Source organism: Trichomycterus rosablanca, chromosome 13 (assembly GCF_030014385.1).
Source record: "Trichomycterus rosablanca isolate fTriRos1 chromosome 13, fTriRos1.hap1, whole genome shotgun sequence".
NCBI classification, from domain to species: Eukaryota; Metazoa; Chordata; class Actinopteri; order Siluriformes; family Trichomycteridae; genus Trichomycterus; species Trichomycterus rosablanca.
Genome location: NC_086000.1, coordinates 23,463,098 through 23,480,770, shown reverse-complemented (window position 1 = coordinate 23,480,770; position 17,673 = coordinate 23,463,098). Strand labels below are relative to the sequence as shown.

General features: G+C 39.9%; 1 protein-coding gene across 5 annotated transcripts in view; it reads left to right on the top strand.

Annotated features, from left to right (window-relative positions):
* The window catches only part of LOC134325082 (kelch-like protein 29), a 279,536-nt gene that overhangs the window by 41,741 nt on the left and 220,122 nt on the right, over positions 1-17,673 (top strand). For 4 of the 5 annotated variants that reach the window (XM_063007116.1, XM_063007115.1, XM_063007112.1 and 1 more), the window contains exon 2: positions 1,724-1,871. The exons of the other annotated variant lie outside the window; for it this stretch is intronic. The gene's annotated coding sequence lies outside the window, so the exon portion shown is untranslated. The remainder of the gene's footprint in view (positions 1-1,723; positions 1,872-17,673) is intronic. 5 annotated transcript variants of the gene reach the window in all.

Here is a 17,673-nt window from a genome sequence, read left to right as displayed (position 1 = left end):
TAAAACATGATGTTAAAATCCTAATAAATAAGGTGCCCAGGTGGCGCAGCGGGATAATCCGCTGGCACACCAGCGCAGAGATTCTGAACTCCTCGGTTCAAAACTCGACGTTGCCATCGGTTGGCTGGGTGCCATCTAGCGTGCACAATTGGCAGTGCCTGCAGCAGACACGTCTCTGCTTGGGCGAGATGTTGGGCCAAGTGGGTGGGGTCTTCAAACGCTGTGTAGGGACCCCGATTGGCAGATAGAGAGGCTGTGCAGAGTGCATAGGTGAAAAAGGGTTCCGCTTAGGGCTGTGCGTGGGTCAGAGGAGGCGTGAGCAGCAATATACCCACCTCGACTGCAATCAGGGATCCCCAGTAGCAGAAGACAAATTGACTACGCTAAATTGGGGAGAAAATGCATAAATAAAATAGAAAATAAATAAATTCTTTACAAATACAATGTTAGATCTATTCTTTTTAAAGAAGCACTCTAAAAGAAACAATTATTACACAATTATATTTTATTTTGACAAAAATGGTATAGTAGGCACATTCAGTACACATTTCCCTAAAAGTTTTATTTATTATAGCAGCAGGAGCTGTGGCAGCTCAGTGTTTAAGGTACTGGACTAGTAATTAAAAAAGTTGCTGATTTAGGTCCCACCACTGCCAGGTTGCCAATGTTAAGCGCTCGAGCAAAGCCCTTAATCGTCAACTGCTTGAATTGTATATGGTCACAGTTGTATTTCACTTTGGATTTGATATGTATGGAGAAGAATCTGTGCCAAAGTGAAATGCAGTCTCTACAGTGGCAAAATGTGAAATGCATGTCATTACACATCATTGCTTTTCTATAGTAACATGCAAAATACGTGCCAAAATGAAAAGTAAAAAATCCATTGCATTGATTTAACGTCGCTCGACCTCTTAGCAAAAAAACAGTGTAGGTTTGCATTTAAAAGAAAGAAATGCTGAATGTGTCAGAACTGAATACAAATCAGCTTGAAATGCAATCAGCAATAGCAGCTGTACTGCATTTTACTTGGTGGTGCTTTAAATGTGCCAAAACAAATGAAAAGTAATCACTGTTCAATCGCAGTCCTCATGGTAAAGGGGTTGTACAGACACAAGTAAACCTAATCGATTAAAGGTTACTAAAACACAGGGCGCTCAGGTGGCGCAGTTGTAAAACACACTTGCGCACCAGAGCTTACATTTCGAACTCATTGGTTTGAAACTTAGCTCTGCCATCTGGCTGGGCTGGGCGCCTACACAAACAACGATTGGCTGTTCATACAGGGTGAGAAGCCAGATAGGGACCCCATAACTGATGTAATTATGACCTCTGCTGGCTGATTGATGGTGCCTGCACAGAGCCGGGGAAAAATGCTTTGATCAGGGTGTGGCGCTCCGTACACAAAGCTGATCCGCATATGAACTTGCCTCATGCAGGTGAAAAGACGCAGTCGGCTGCTGCTCATGTGTCGGAGGGGGCGTGTGTCAGTCTCGCTTTACTTAATCAGGGCTTGGAATAGTGTATTCAAACTGGTCCAGCTGGTAATCCCTGAAAATTTCATTGAATCATCTAATCCCAAACCCTTGAATTTGAGTGTTTAGAGAGAACCATGCAATATAAAATGATAGAATCATAATGTTCACTCAGCATGTGTAAAAAACAAAGATGTTTTAGCTAATTCATCTACCTCATGCAAGCTGTTGTTCATTCTTTTGATGCGCAGGGGAACGGCTGAGTGGACTGTTAAAGAGAAGGTCAATCTGAGTGCAGGAGCCATATTTACCATGTCTTCTGGGAGGCTGCTGATGCTTTCTGTCCTCCGTGTACAGGCACCCATCTATTACTAATGAAGAATAGCTAGAGAAAAAAAGGTAAGTGAAGTTAAACCTTACTAAAGCATTTAAGCCTGTGTTAAGCTGTGTACTTGTGTCACAGTGGCTTCTAATTTAGGGCTGACCATTTTTAATGGCTCTTGGATTACATCTGACCATTCTGACAAATTTTTACTGAGCCTAAAATTACAGGGGGTTTTCCTCCTCACTTCTATATTTTAATGTGACATCCAGCAAGCTCATCATTGGGTGTCCAAATACTTTTGACCCTATAGTGTAGAAAAAAACCCCCATTAAAGTTAAATGACATTATAACGGGCCGCATGGTGGCTCAGTGGGTAGCACTGTCGCCTCACAGCAAGAAGGTCCTGGATTTGATTTCTAGGTGGAGCAGTCCAGGTCCTTTCTGTGTGGAGTTTGCATGTTCTTCCTGTGTCAGCATGGGTTTCCTTCGGGAGCTAAAGACATGTCCAAAGTGAGGTGACTGTGTTTGACATTAAAAGATGAACTAATAAATCTTGTGTAACCAGTAACAAGTGTGTAAAGCATGAGGTTAAAATCCGGCCTTCCAGTAAACAGACACTACTACTGTCAAAACTCTGCCCGACTGTGGTGATGTATTTACATTCCCTGGTTTGTTGGAGCAAATGATGTGTTTAATGTGTTCATTTCCATCTGGTGGAATGTGTTCTGCAAGTCAAGTACTTTAGAAAAACTAAATGAAATGTGCTTTGTTTAAAGACTCTGCCTCTGTCATTCTGAATATTGTATTTAGTTCAGTTAAATATAATGAGATGGTGTCTATATTAATGACATTCTGTCTTCCATATATGAATATTACAACTCTGTAAAGGAATATGGATGTCAGAAATGAGTTAGTGTCAGATAAGAAGTGGTTCATGCCATGGTTGAATTTTGCAGACCTGTCATGAACTATTAAGAGAACATAATGATTAAGTGATGAGGGCTGAAACTGATTTAAGGTTATGTGAGACTTTAACATTTCCAGTTATTTCGTCACTAGTAGTTTTCATTCTTATTGAAATTTGATTAGTTTGGTGTAACAGGAAGTTCTGATCCTCAATAAAATACAGTTCAAGGTCAATATTATTTAGTACCCTTGATTGTTTAGTATCTGGCAATATCTAAATCTAAATCTGCGACATTTAGCCAACGCTTTTATCCAAAGCGACTTAGTTATTTATTTATTTATTATTTTTTTTTAATGCATTTTCTTCCCTTTTCTCCCGATCTTTAGCGCATCCAATTTTTACCCAATTGCGTTATGCTTCTTCTCTACTGGTGCACGCCCCCTCAGACAAGTGTGCAATAGCCGACTGCATCTTTTACATTTACATTACATTTACATTTTCAGCATTTAGCAGACGCTTTTATCCAAAGCGACTTACAGCACTATGACAGCATACAGTCTAAGCAATTGCCCCAGGTGGGGCGGTCCGGGTCCTTTCTGTGTGGAGTTTGCATGTTCTCCCCGTGTCCGCGTGGGTTTCCTCCGGGAGCTTCGGTTTCCTCCCACAGTCCAAAGACATGCAAGTGAGGTGAATTGGAGACACTAAATTGTCCATGACTGTGTTCGATATAACCTTGTGAACTGATGAATCTTGTGTAACCAGTAACTACCGTTTCCTGTCATGAATGTAACCAAAGTGTAAAACATGACGTTAAAATCCTAATAAACAAACAAACAGTCTAAGCAATTGAGGGTTTAGGGCCTTGTTCAAGGGCCCAACAGGAGCAACCTGGCAGTGGTGGGGCTTGAACCAGCAACCTTCTGGTTACTAGTCCAGTACCTTAATTACTAGGCTACAACGTCCCACAGTCTTTTCACCTGCACGAGGCGAGTTCATATGCAAATCACTTTGTGTACGGACAGCCACACCATGATCAACGCATTATTCCTTGACTCTGTGCAGACACCATCAATCAGCCAGGAGAGGTCGTAATTGCATCAGTTATGAGGTCCCTATACGGCTTTTTCCTCCCTGTATGAACAACAAGCCAATCGTTGTTCATGTAGTCGTCCAGCCCAGACGGATGGCAGAGCTGAGTTTCGAACCGATAAGTTTGAAATGTCAGCTCTGGTGTTCTAGCGTGTTTTACTGCTGTGCCAACTGAGCGGCTGCGACTTACAATAATGACTGAATACAATGTGAGCAATTGAGGGTTAAGGGCCTTGCTCAGTGCCCAACGACAGCAAGCTGTGGTGGGGCTTCAACCTGCAGCCATATGATTACCAGTCCAGTGCCTTCACCACTGAGCTGCCACTTCTCCCATATTTGGCTTAGTGTGTATGTACCAACTTTGTACACCATGTCCAAATACATTCAACAAAAAGCTGACCTGTCATCATTATTTCAAAAAAAGAAATAAACAAGAAACATAGTAAATTAAATGGACAGGATTAAATGCAGCCTTCCATAGTACTTGGTAGCACAACATTGACAGCCTTCATATGTTTTTGTAGCCATCTGTGAACTTCTTGTACTTGTCTGCTGGTAGTTTCTTCCACTGCAACCGTCTTGAGCTCTTGAATGTTTGCAGGAATCATTTTCCTGATAGCAGATTTCAGCTCTCTGCAACAATTTTCAATTGGATTGAGATTGGACTTATTGCTGAGCAGTTTAAATCAGTGTTTTAGGTGTTATTTTGTCCGTCCCATTCTTCCTGCAAACATGTCTTAATGTGTTAATGAATAAAGGTTCTTGATCAAGTACCGTCTGAGGGATTGGAGATGAAAGGTGTTCAGCTTAGACCTCTGCTCTTATGCACTAAAATTCCTCCAGATTCCTTGAATCCTTTATTAATATTATGCACTGTAGAGGGAGAAATATGCAAATACCTTCTAATCTTTATAACCTTAACATAATATTAATTTTCTCACTCATTTAATGACAAACTGGAGATTCTCTGCCTACCATTTGCTCCTCAAAGGATTCTCCTTTGACAGATACTGCTTCTGTTCCAAATCATACTTACAATCACTAGTTGACATCGTTATTTATTTATTTATTTTATTATTATTTTTTTTTATCTTATTACTAGCTCTACAGTACATTGTCCCATCCCAACTTTTTAAGAATTTGTTGCAGGCCTTAAATGCAGGAATGAACGTGCATTAACAAATGAAATAATTTTAACAGTTTGAGCTATTAAAAATTTAAGACAGCCTGAAAAATTCAATTATTTTATATTAGCTGAGTAGTGCACTACCTTGACAATAAACAATAATGTTATTCTATTAAAGTTAACAGTTGGAAGCAGTTTTTGATACTACAATAGATGCAGTAGTATAATTGTTTATGCACAGGGTGAATTTACTATAATCATGTTATAATGTTTTAATGCTGTGGTTTCCAAACAGTATATTACCACTATATAACCCTGCAAATAATTCACTTCATGACATTCTCGAAAAGAATATAATATAATAGAATGCCTTTATTTGTCATATATACATATACTGTACAGACATAGAGTACAATGAAATTCTTTCTTTGCATATACCAGCTTGTTTGGCCGTTGCACATCACCCCTGGAATAAAGAGGGTTAAGGATCTTTCTCAGGGACCCAACAGTGGCTGCATGGCAGAGCTGGGATTCGAACTCTCTACTTTTCAGTTGATAGCCCAACGCTCTACCCACTAGGCTACCACTGTCCCACTTAATATTATGTCTATTATTAACTAATACTATTACAACTATTAATACTACTACTACTACTACTACTACTACTACTACTACTACTACTAATAATAATAATAATAATAATAATAAAATTCAGGTTTTGCTTCTGGCTAGGTAGTTGCTGTTTATAAATGGATCAATTTCCTTTCATTGCTTCACTGACTATGAGTAAATGACCTGAGGGTGAGAAGAATGCTGAACAGTGCTTTTTAGTACTGACTCTGAACTAAAAAATAGCCTATTCTTAACACGACTTGTGTAAGATGCTTAAAAGAACAATTATATTCATATATTTATGTATTCTTTCATTTATATTCACAAACTGCTCCCCTGGTAGGACTGATGCCATCCTGAAACACTTGGTGCAAGGTGGAAATTCATGGAAATGCAGAAAACCATGCCCTCTCTCACTTACACCTGTGGGCAATTTAGAGTAGCCAGTCTACCGTCTGCATGTTTTTTGGAAGGTGGTCATATTTGTTACACCAAACAAGATTATGCAACACCTACAGGGGTTGGACAAAATAACTGAAACACCTGGTTTTAGACCACAATAATTTATTAGTATGGTGTAGGGCCTCCTTTTGCGGCCAATACAGCGTCAATTCGTCTTGGAAATGACATATACAAGTCCTGCACAGTGGTCAGAGGGATTTTAAGCCATTCTTCTTGCAGGATAGTGGCCAGGTCACTACGTGATGCTGGTGGAGGAAAACGTTTCCTGACTCGCTTCTCCAAAACACCCCAAAGTGGCTCAATAATATTTAGATCTGGTGACTGTGCAGGCCATGGGAGATGTTCAACTTCACTTTCATGTTCATCAAACCAATCTTTCACCAGTCTTGCTGTGTGTATTGGTGCATTGTCATCCTGATACACGGCACCGCCATTGGATGCACATGGTCCTCCAGAATGGTTCGGTAGTCCTTGGCAGTGACGCGCCCATCTAGCACAAGTATTGGGCCAAGGGAATGCCATGATATGGCAGCCCAAACCATCACTGATCCACCCCCATGCTTCACTCTGGGCATGCAACAGTCTGGGTGGTACGCTTCTTTGGGGCTTCTCCACACCGTAACTCTCCCGGATGTGGGGAAAACAGTAAAGGTGGACTCATCAGAGAACAATACATGTTTCACATTGTCCACAGCCCAAGATTTGCGCTCCTTGCACCATTGAAACCGACGTTAGGCATCGGCACGAGTGACCAAAGGTTTGGCTATAGCAGCCCGGCCGTGTATATTGACCCTGTGGAGCTCCCGACGGACAGTTCTGGTGGAAACAGGAGAGTTGAGGTGCACATTTAATTCTGCCGTGATTTGGGCAGCCGTGGTTTTATGTTTTTTGGATACAATCCGGGTTAGCACCCGAACATCCCTTTCAGACAGCTTCCTCTTGCGTCCACAGTTAATCCTGTTGGATGTGGTTTGTCCTTCTTGGTGGTATGCTGACATTACCCTGGATACCGTGGCTCTTGATACATCACAAAGACTTGCTGTCTTGGTCACAGATGCGCCAGCAACACGTGCACCAACAATTTGTCCTCTTTTGAACTCTGGTATGTCACCCATAATGTTGTGTGCATTGCAATATTTTGAGCAAAACTGTGCTCTTACCCTGCTAATTGAACCTTCACACTCTGCTCTTACTGGTGCAATGTGCAATTAATGAAGATTGGCCACCAGACTGGTCTAATTTAGCCATGAAACCTCCCACACTAAAATGACAGGTGTTTCAGTTATTTTGTCCAGCCCCTGTATATCACCTATGGTTTCTGGTGAACTGGGTTTGTTTGTCCAGTTGTTGCACCTATACAATCTGATGCGCTATTACCTGCTAGAACCATTTTATCATCCTCTTTATATAATTTGACGAACATCAGATTGCCTATTGTAAACGTAATAGTAAAAAATCTACATATATTGCTGTACAAGTATCTGCTTTTTCAGTTGTCCTGTAGTTTTAGTTTTATCACCCCAAATTAAATCATGTTAAATCTTTAAACAAAGTTCATTATAATGCAAAAACAACCTGAGTGAACAGAGCATACGTTTCTTTTTTCTTTCTTTTTCTCTAATGTTTTCCTTCAGTTTTCTCCCCTAATCTAGTCGTATCCAATTACCCTGATTGTGTTACGCTTCACCTCTATTGATACAACCCTCCACTGCTAAGGAGGACTAAGGAGTTTCGCAACTGACACACACACCCTCCGACACAGGTGCAGTACCAACTGCATCTTTTCACCTTCACAAGGTGAGTTCATATGCAGGTCAGCATTGTGCATGGAGAGCCACACTCTGATCAGCATTCGCAGGTGCAGGCATCATCAATCAGCCAGCAGAGGTCATAATTGCACCAGTTATGAGGAACCCTGGTCCAGCTCTTCCCACCCTATGAACAACAGCCAATCCTTGTTCACGTAGCTGCCCAGCCCAGCCAGATGGTAGAGCTGAGATTTGATACAATGTATTCGAAATCCCAGCTCTAGTGCACTAATGTATCTTACCACTGCGCCACCTGAGCGACAGAGCATACATTTCTAAAATGTAAAGTTATACAACCCCATTTTGCTATGTGTGTAAAATAAATTGGCTCCTTAGTTACTAAATTATGCCAAGTTTAATTGATAACAAGGTTCAATAAGATGAGATAATAGGGATAACAGTTTGTAAATGATGATTTGCATGTAAAACAAAATCAGATATCCTGATCCCTCACCTCCTATATTTAATGTGTGATCATACCAACAGTAAAGCATGCCGATGTTAATCTGATTCTTGTGTGTTGCTTGTGGGCTGCTTTTTACTTTGAAGCCTGAGGAACTTGCCATAATTGATATTTGAATTTAGCTCTTGACCGAACATTCTCCATTCTCCTTTCCATGAACTGAAAGATTGGTCTCTAGTTATTGAAATAATTTTTTGCAGTAGTTGCTGCAGAAGGTGGCCTAACCACTTATGTTTTGGTGATTTAGGTGAGGACCTTTTGACTTTAAAACATCATTTCAAACATTTTTTTATGTTTATTTTTTACATCTTGTTTAGTGTGACAAATACACCGATCACATTTCTGTGGTGGATCATCAGCACTGCAGTGACACTGATGGTGGTGGTGTGTTAGTGTGTATTGTGCTCCTGGAGTTTTTAAACACCTCACTGTCACTGCTGGGCTGAAAATAGTCAACCAACCAAAAAAATATCCAGCCAACAGCGCCCTGTGGGCAGCGTTCTGTGACCACCGATGAAGGTCTAGAAGATAACCAACTTAAACAGCACCAATAGATGAGCTTCTCTGACTTCACATCTACAAGGTGGACCAACTAGGTAGGAGTGTCTAATAGAGTGGACAGTGAGTGGACACAGTATTTAAAAACTCCAGCAGCACTGCTGTTTCTGATCCACTCATACCAGCACAACACACACTAACACCCACCACCATGTCAGTGTCACTGCAGTGCTGAGAATGATCCACCACCTAAATAATACCTGCTCTGTGGCGGTCCTGTGGGGGTCCTGACCATTGAAGAACAGGGTGACTACAGTCAGTAATTGTAGAACTACAAAGTGCTTCTATATGGTAAGTGGAGCTGATAAAATGGACAGTGAGTGTAGAAACAATGAGGTGGTTTTAATGTTATGGCTGATCATTGTATGAACAAATTTTTACAAGCTGCTGCACCCTGGACAGAGGTAGCATACACTTGGGAAAACTCTATCCATTTTGACCAGGTTAACGTAGCATAACACATTGTAAATCTTTATACTGGGGGCTGTTATAAAAATTGCCCATGTGAGTTAGGATCATTCATTCGGTTAGATGGAACTGAGTGCTTAAATTAATTAATTGGTCTGTAAACAGAAGTGAAGCACATAAACTCCTGGTAATTAATTGCAAGCTGGGCAGAGTATACTTGGTGTGTGGGTAGATCAGAGAATAAGCCCTGATTATCTTCTCTTTGAAAAGAGGAAAGGAGTCTGGGAGCAGAAGGTAGTCGGTTATTTGCTTTTATAGTTCACTGAGCGAGGTGTGTGTGCACGCGCGTGCATGCCTGCGTCCATGTGTGTGTGTGTGTGTGTTTGTGTTTGGCAGCATGTTGCTGTTGTTGGCACTGGACTTCATGCTGAGAGTCTTGAAGAGAAGCTATTTTGGCTTTTTATATTATGAAAGCACTGTTTAATGTGCAAAGTGCTCCACTACTATATTACTGCACAGTCAGTTCCAGATTTATTAGCATTCAACTATCAGCACTAACTATAACATTTAGCAATTATCCATGATGTCCTGCTTCATCTGGGTAAAATGTTAGGTGTCACAGATGCTAAATATCCCAAATCAATCATGAAAATGGGAATGATTAGAGAATACACATATTAAATAAGACCAAAGGTGTTTGGTCTTCTATAAATCAGGCAATAGCTGTAATATGTTCATTTCCACTGTATGGGCGATTAATAAGAAATCAAAAACAAGCCGAACAGTAAATAGGCTACCTAATTTTGCCCCTGTGTACCTTTTTTTCTGTCCAGGATTTGAAGAATGAATCATATTGGGGTCATGAAGTCCCTACAGCTTCAATTTGACATCACATTTAAGCCTACAAACATCTTAAAAGATGTGCCAAGGGCACCCAGGTGGCACAGCGGGATATTCCGCTAGCACACCATCGCAGAGATTCTGAACTCCTCGGTTTAAAACACGGCATTGCCACCGGTCAGCTGGGCACCATCTATTGGGCACAAGTGACTGGGATGACTGGAATATGTGGGCGGGGTTTTCAAATGCTGTGTAAGGACCCCGATTGGCGGATAGAGGCGCCAGTGCAGAGTGCAAGGGCTACGTGTGGGTCGGAGGAGGCGTGAGCAGCAATATACCCTACTCAACTGCAAAAAATCGGATCCCCAGCAGCGGAAGACAAACTGACTACACTAAATTGGAAGAAACTAGGAGAAAGAAACATTATATATATACGTATATAAATATATATATAAAAGATGTGCCAAAAGGAAGTCTTTGCTTATTATGGGCAGTGGTAGCTCAGTGGTTAAGGTACTGAACTAGAGATCAGAAGGTTGCTGGTGTAAGCCCAGTCACTGCCAGGCTGGGCCCCTGAGCAAGGTCCTTAACCCTAAATTGCTTAAATTGTATACTGTCACAATTGTCAGTTGCTTTGGATAAAGGTGTGTGCTAAATGCCACGAATGTAAATGTATTTTTAACTGAAAATGAAGTCTGGAGTTTCCTAGATGTTATTTGACTAAAACTGGCTTCTGTAATTGGATAAAACAAAACATAATTGGCAATACACTCTTAAGGTTAGGCTGGAGTTAAAAATGAAGGGTTATATGTGAAGGAACCCAATCTCTACTAATTATGGGGGAAGATCTGTGATGTTTGAAAAAAATTTTTTATATTCAAAGGCTGTAAAAACCTGGGCATTATGGACTCTATTAAGTACCAGGGGAATATAAAATAAAAATCAGGCTGCTTTTGCCAGGAAACTAAAACGGTCATCAGTAAATCTTCAATCAGGACAATGATGCAAAACATCCAAATCAACACAACAAGCATTTCAAACCCTGTCTAAAACAAAAGTTTGAAAATATCTGTTTCTATTGTATCATATTTAACTGCAGTAGTTTAATTTTTATGTTTCCATTTATCTTTTATTGCTGACTGCTTCATCCTGAGGGTGCTGGTGGTGCAAGGTGGAAATATCAGACCCCTTGGCCAGTTTATTGCTAGACAACCCACACTTGCTTACATCTAGGGCAGTTTATTGCAGCCAGTTTACCTTTTGCATGATTTTGATAGGTCAGTGGTAACAAGTGTATCTAAAGGAATTACCCACCATGATGTGAAAGTAAATAAAAGCAGGGATTAAACCCCACTCCACCACCTGTATTATGGTGGCACCCATATTTATTATTAATATGGTAAAGCAGTGACACATCTATGACTTCTGAGAAATTCCATAATCATTTTTATAGTCACATACTTGATATTTCTTATTATTATGACAGCCTTTGTAAGAATTAATCTAGAATTATAAAATTTTACCCGATAACTGATCAGCAGGTCCTTTTTTCTGTAGTAAATTGTGGGATTAAATGGTTAAGTATTTTTAATTAGCTCAATTTAGTTGTAATTTTAAGAGCTTTTTGGGGGCAGCATGGTGGCTCAGTGGGTATTGTGTACCCAGTAATTACCTGTCCTGTCATGAATGTAACCAAAGTGTGTAAAACATGATGTTAAAATCTTAATTAATAAATAAATAAATAAGAGTGTTTTGGTGGTGGTAGTGTGTTTGGTTTGTTGCCAAAGTACCCTCTTTTGCAGGATCTGATCATGACTAGGAGGTATTCAGACTGATCACAGCATCTGACCTTTTGGCTGAAATGTAGAGGACCTGCATGTTACAAATGCTCTTTTCAACTCATGACACATGGATGCCTGGAATCAGACCATGTTCTTGTAGTCACGGTTTATGTAGTGCAGTTAGACTAATTGCAGCTAATCCACAAGAGAACACTTGACAATATTTACATGTATTTCCCGTATTTAAATATCTTATATTAAAAAAAGGCTGAACATCACTGGAAATTAAAATACCACATTTATTTCCTCAGTGACCAGCCTTTGTGCTTTTGTTACAGCAAAACATTTGGGATGTTGAGTACATCAGCACAGCTTTAGCTTAAAATAAGTAGAAGAAAATTACAGGAACATTTAGAATTATTTGGTGATTTAATTTACCAGCAGTAAGCTTTTGCCTTCTGTTTCACATCTGGGTGTTTCAATCCGAATGTGCAGAGAAGTATAACTGCAAAATAAGATGGTTTCTTTAATTGACTCATCATGTGTTGTTTTGTCGACAGTACAGTCCTTGTATTTCTCTGTTATATTAGCCTTGAAACACTTCTTTTGTATGGAAATTAATCAAAAGCTTTTGTCACACATTGTTTTAGCTTTGTAGAATTAACCTGTAGAGACATGTAGAGCACATCGCTACTCAGCTGTCTGATTTTTTTCTCATTGTTTTAGAAAAATCTCGTCAAATCTCTTTGGGCTACATAAATCACACCTTGTCAGGTTTGCTTTTATGTTTTTTTATACTTCAGATATGAACATTAGAAGTCAAAAGGTTGCCTACACTTGTAGTCTTGGGGATTTTATTGTTTATTAAAACCTTTTGTGTCAGGATGATGAAAATAGTCACTCATTTGAGTTAGAATATTAGTTTGGTGATATAGAAAGTTCTATAATATTGTACTTATAACTTCACAGCATGGTCCTATAATTCCTATTGAATAATCTCTGTGTCTATATAAATAAGCCTGTTTGACTGGATCGTTTACTTTACAAGGTACATGAAACAACAGTCCCTTGCCAAGGTTTAAGAAAACCCAAACTGATGACTGATATGCATAGAGGATTTTTGTCATGCATGCTTACATTACAGTGGACTTAGATGCTGCATGCTAGAAAAAAAGCCTCTGCTTTCTCTTTTTCTGTGATCAGCCATAAACTTGGTTGAGTTTTAAGGTACCAGTGTTAGAGCAGGGTCTCCTTCAGTTCTGGCAGCCATTATATCCATATTAATTTTGGTGACAAGGTTACCCATAATTTCTAATTCATGCCAGACCTGCTGTTTGTGTTTTGTGAATGACATCTGAACATCATTTCATTATAATATAATATGGTGGCATGGTGGCTCAGTGGGTTGCACTGTCGCCTCACAGCAAGAAGGTCCTGGGTTCAATCCCCAGGTGGAGTGATCTGGGTCCTTTCTGTGTGGAGTCTGCATGTTCTTCCCGTGTCTGTGTGTGTTTCCTCCTGGAGCTTCGGTTTCCTCCCACAGTCCAAAGACATGCAAGTGAGGTGAATTGGAGATACAAAATTGTCCATGACTGTGTTTGACATTAAACTTGTAAACTGATGAATCTGGTGTAACGAGTAACTACCGTTCCTGTCATGAATGTAACCAAAGTGTAAAACATGACGTTGAAATCCTAATAAATAAAGAGTATAATATAATAAACATGTTCTCTTGATCAATTCTTAAGGCAAAATACAATCCAGCATTTTATCCACACTAACAGGTGCAATGCATACAGATCAGACTGTCTGCATGATCCAAGAGAGTTGACCTTCTTCCATTGCCCCAAGGTCCAGTTTAGGTGCTTATGTGCATGTACAGGGGTTGGACAAAATAACTGAAACACCTGGTTTTAGACCACAATAATTTATTAGTATGGTGTAGGGCCTCCTTTTGCGGCCAATACAGCGTCAATTCGTCTTGGAAATGACATATACAAGTCCTGCACAGTGGTCAGAGGGATTTTAAGCCATTCTTCTTGCAGGATAGTGGCCAGGTCACTACGTGATGCTGGTGGAGGAAAACGTTTCCTGACTCGCTTCTCCAAAACACCCCAAAGTGGCTCAATAATATTTAGATCTGGTGACTGTGCAGGCCATGGGAGATGTTCAACTTCACTTTCATGTTCATCAAACCAATCTTTCACCAGTCTTGCTGTGTGTATTGGTGCATTGTCATCCTGATACACGGCACCGCCATTGGATGCACATGGTCCTCCAGAATGGTTCGGTAGTCCTTGGCAGTGACGCGCCCATCTAGCACAAGTATTGGGCCAAGGGAATGCCATGATATGGCAGCCCAAACCATCACTGATCCACCCCATGCTTCACTCTGGGCATGCAACAGTCTGGGTGGTACGCTTCTTTGGGGCTTCTCCACACCGTAACTCTCCCGGATGTGGGGAAAACAGTAAAGGTGGACTCATCAGAGAACAATACATGTTTCACATTGTCCACAGCCCAAGATTTGCGCTCCTTGCACCATTGAAACCGACGTTTGGCATTGGCACGAGTGACCAAAGGTTTGGCTATAGCAGCCCGGCCGTGTATATTGACCCTGTGGAGCTCCCGACGGACAGTTCTGGTGGAAACAGGAGAGTTGAGGTGCACATTTAATTCTGCCGTGATTTGGGCAGCCGTGGTTTTATGTTTTTTGGATACGATCCGGGTTAGCACCCGAACATCCCTTTCAGACAGCTTCCTCTTGCGTCCACAGTTAATCCTGTTGGATGTGGTTTGTCCTTCTTGGTGGTATGCTGACATTACCCTGGATACCGTGGCTCTTGATACATCACAAAGACTTGCTGTCTTGGTCACAGATGCGCCAGCAAGACGTGCACCAACAATTTGTCCTCTTTTGAACTCTGGTATGTCACCCATAATGTTGTGTGCATTGCAATATTTTGAGCAAAACTGTGCTCTTACCCTGCTAATTGAACCTTCACACTCTGCTCTTACTGGTGCAATGTGCAATTAATGAAGATTGGCCACCAGACTGGTTCAATTTAGCCATGAAACCTCCCACACTAAAATGACAGGTGTTTCAGTTATTTTGTCCAACCCCTGTACATTGTAGGTGCTTTCAACAGTAGACAGGAGTTATCATAGGCACCTGGACTGGCCTGTGACTATGCAGCCTCATTCACATAACATGCTCTGTGTGTTGAAATACATTCACCTCATTGTTAGTATTAAAATAATGTGCAATTTGAGCCAGATTAGTCCTGGTCTTTACCAGATCACCTTTATGTCTTCTGGCAACACTAAGCTTTGGCTTCCCAACAACCTGTTGGTTAATGGCTTGCCTATTCTCAGACCACTGTCACTGAGTATGCACCAAGGGTGCCTGTGAGATGGTCATTGTAGATTGTATTCTTGGTTATTCAGTCACTGACTGTAGCCCACTTGTTGCTTTAACTCTTTCACTCCCTCTATCCCATTTATCTATGCAAAAGTATCCTCATAGCAATTGCACTGACCAGATGTTATTTGGATGGTGAACAACATTACAGTAACATGGTGGTTTTGTTTTTCTGGTATTATTATCATGTGCAACAGCAAATCTGGGGTTTTAAATACTGTTTACACTCATTGACCACTTTAGATACACAAACCCTTTCAGTACATGTTTGTAAATGTTTGTAAATTTGAAAACTATAGCTGTTTTCTTTTCTTAATATACAAATGTTTGATTAGAAAAAGTTGAAACACTATTCTTCTCCCATCATTGACATTGGTTAAAAAATCCTAACAACATTACTGCACCTGATAGACTCATTAAAACATAGACACACTGCCATGCTTTTGCCATTGCTGTACCAATAATAGTCCAAAATAACAATTGGACAGTGGAAGTCCTGTAGAGGTTCTTTTTGGTATGGTAGGTGTAGCTGATAAAATGGCCAGTTTAGTGCATAGGTGTACCTAATAAACTGATCATATCTTTCTTTCTTTTATCAATTATTTTTAAACAAATATTTACTGAATTGAAATGCTTGATAGCTGACAGGTCTGTGGTTAATGTTTTTTTTTTGTCATAACAAAAATGTCATGTCTTTGATACTGCCTTGGACAGATTTTCAAGGACTGGGGCAATTAGGCCTGCTCCATGGTGCTGGTTTTGGAAGGAGAGACTTGTTATTTGGAAGCTGTTGATTGCACTACACTGCTGCTGATTGTCCTTTATGTGAGCTGCGTTTAACACTCATGTTGCTGCTGGCCTCATTTTAGCACATGCGCTCAGTCGCTCGCTGCTATATTTTCTTTTACATACTTGCTGTTTTTACTTTTCCATTAAAATGTTATTGATAGGTGTTTGTATTATGTTGACTGTTAATCACATTTTCCACATCACCCATGGTTGGTTAATATTTCACATTAAAATATTAGAGTATACATTTGAGTATACATACATAAACAGAGATATACAGTATATTGGAAAGTAATTGATTGGAAATACCATTCAGACACTACAAATCAATAATATTATTGCAAAGCTGTTAGCAGTTATAGCCTTACGAAGCCTATAGTAGGACAGTATTATTATTATTTTACAATTTTGCTTTAGTTTTCCATTTCTTTTTGCAAATGTCCTTATTTCCCAGGGTTATGAGGGGCCCAATGATGGAATCACAATTTAAAATCCTTCATACAATTTTACTGAGATATCAGTAAGTATGGCAGTTTTTTTTAACAATTCTGAGGTTTTTTTGGACAAGGGAAATTTTGCAGCCCAATGAAGGTTTCATTTGTTGATTATTGAATCAGTTGTGCTGACAGGGTTATTTAATGTATTTGCTTTGATTTTGTAGCTTTTTGCATCCATGTAGTTTTTTTTAAACCTAAGAACTTTTCTTTTGAAAGCTTTTTAATGTTCACCGTGATTACCATTGCTGGGAAAATTACACACAAGAAGCAGCAATGTTTCTTATAATAAAACAGGTACAATTTGCATCATTATCTGAATTTGTTATTGTTACTTTCATGCAGTGGATTCAGAAAGTATGTAGACCTATTGCCTTTTTGTAATCGTTTGTGTTGTGGATTTCATTTTGAAGAGATATATATGATGAGATATAAATAATACTGAAAGCCTTCCTGGATTACATCTCAACAAACTTTGCACACCTGAATTTGGACAGTTCTTCATTCTTCATGGCAGATCCTTTTAAGCTCTATCAGATTGAATGGGTAACGTCTGTGGGTCACTCTACTGGACTCTCCTGGTCGTTCTAAGACTTGCACCAAGACCCACTTCACTGTTGTTTTGGCTTTATGTTTTGAATCATTGTTTTGCTAACTATGGGTTTGCTCTGGAGATGGTTTTCTTTAAAGATGTTCCTGTATTCATCTGTCTCTCAGTTTGTATCAAACTTCCTGTTCCTGCCGCTGAGAAGCACCACTCTTGTATGATGCTGCCAGCACTGTTTTATTCTTAGCTGATTTTTTCTGTGTTAAACCAAGTGAATATTTGAACAGAAGATAAATCTGGAAATATTTTTGACAATAAGATGTATAAAGGGCAGCATGGTGACTTAGTGGCTAGCACAGGGTTCAATTCCCAGGATTTTTGTTCTGGTCATTTTGTGTGAAGTTTGCATGTTCTGTCTGTGTCTGTGTGGGATTTAAAGACATGTCCAAAGACATGTAAGTTAGATAGACTAAAAAGTTTCCCTTGACGGTGTTTGACATTGGACTTGAACTGATGAATTATGTGTACCCTGTTATTAAGTAATCCGGTTATTAATGAAACCAAAATGTAA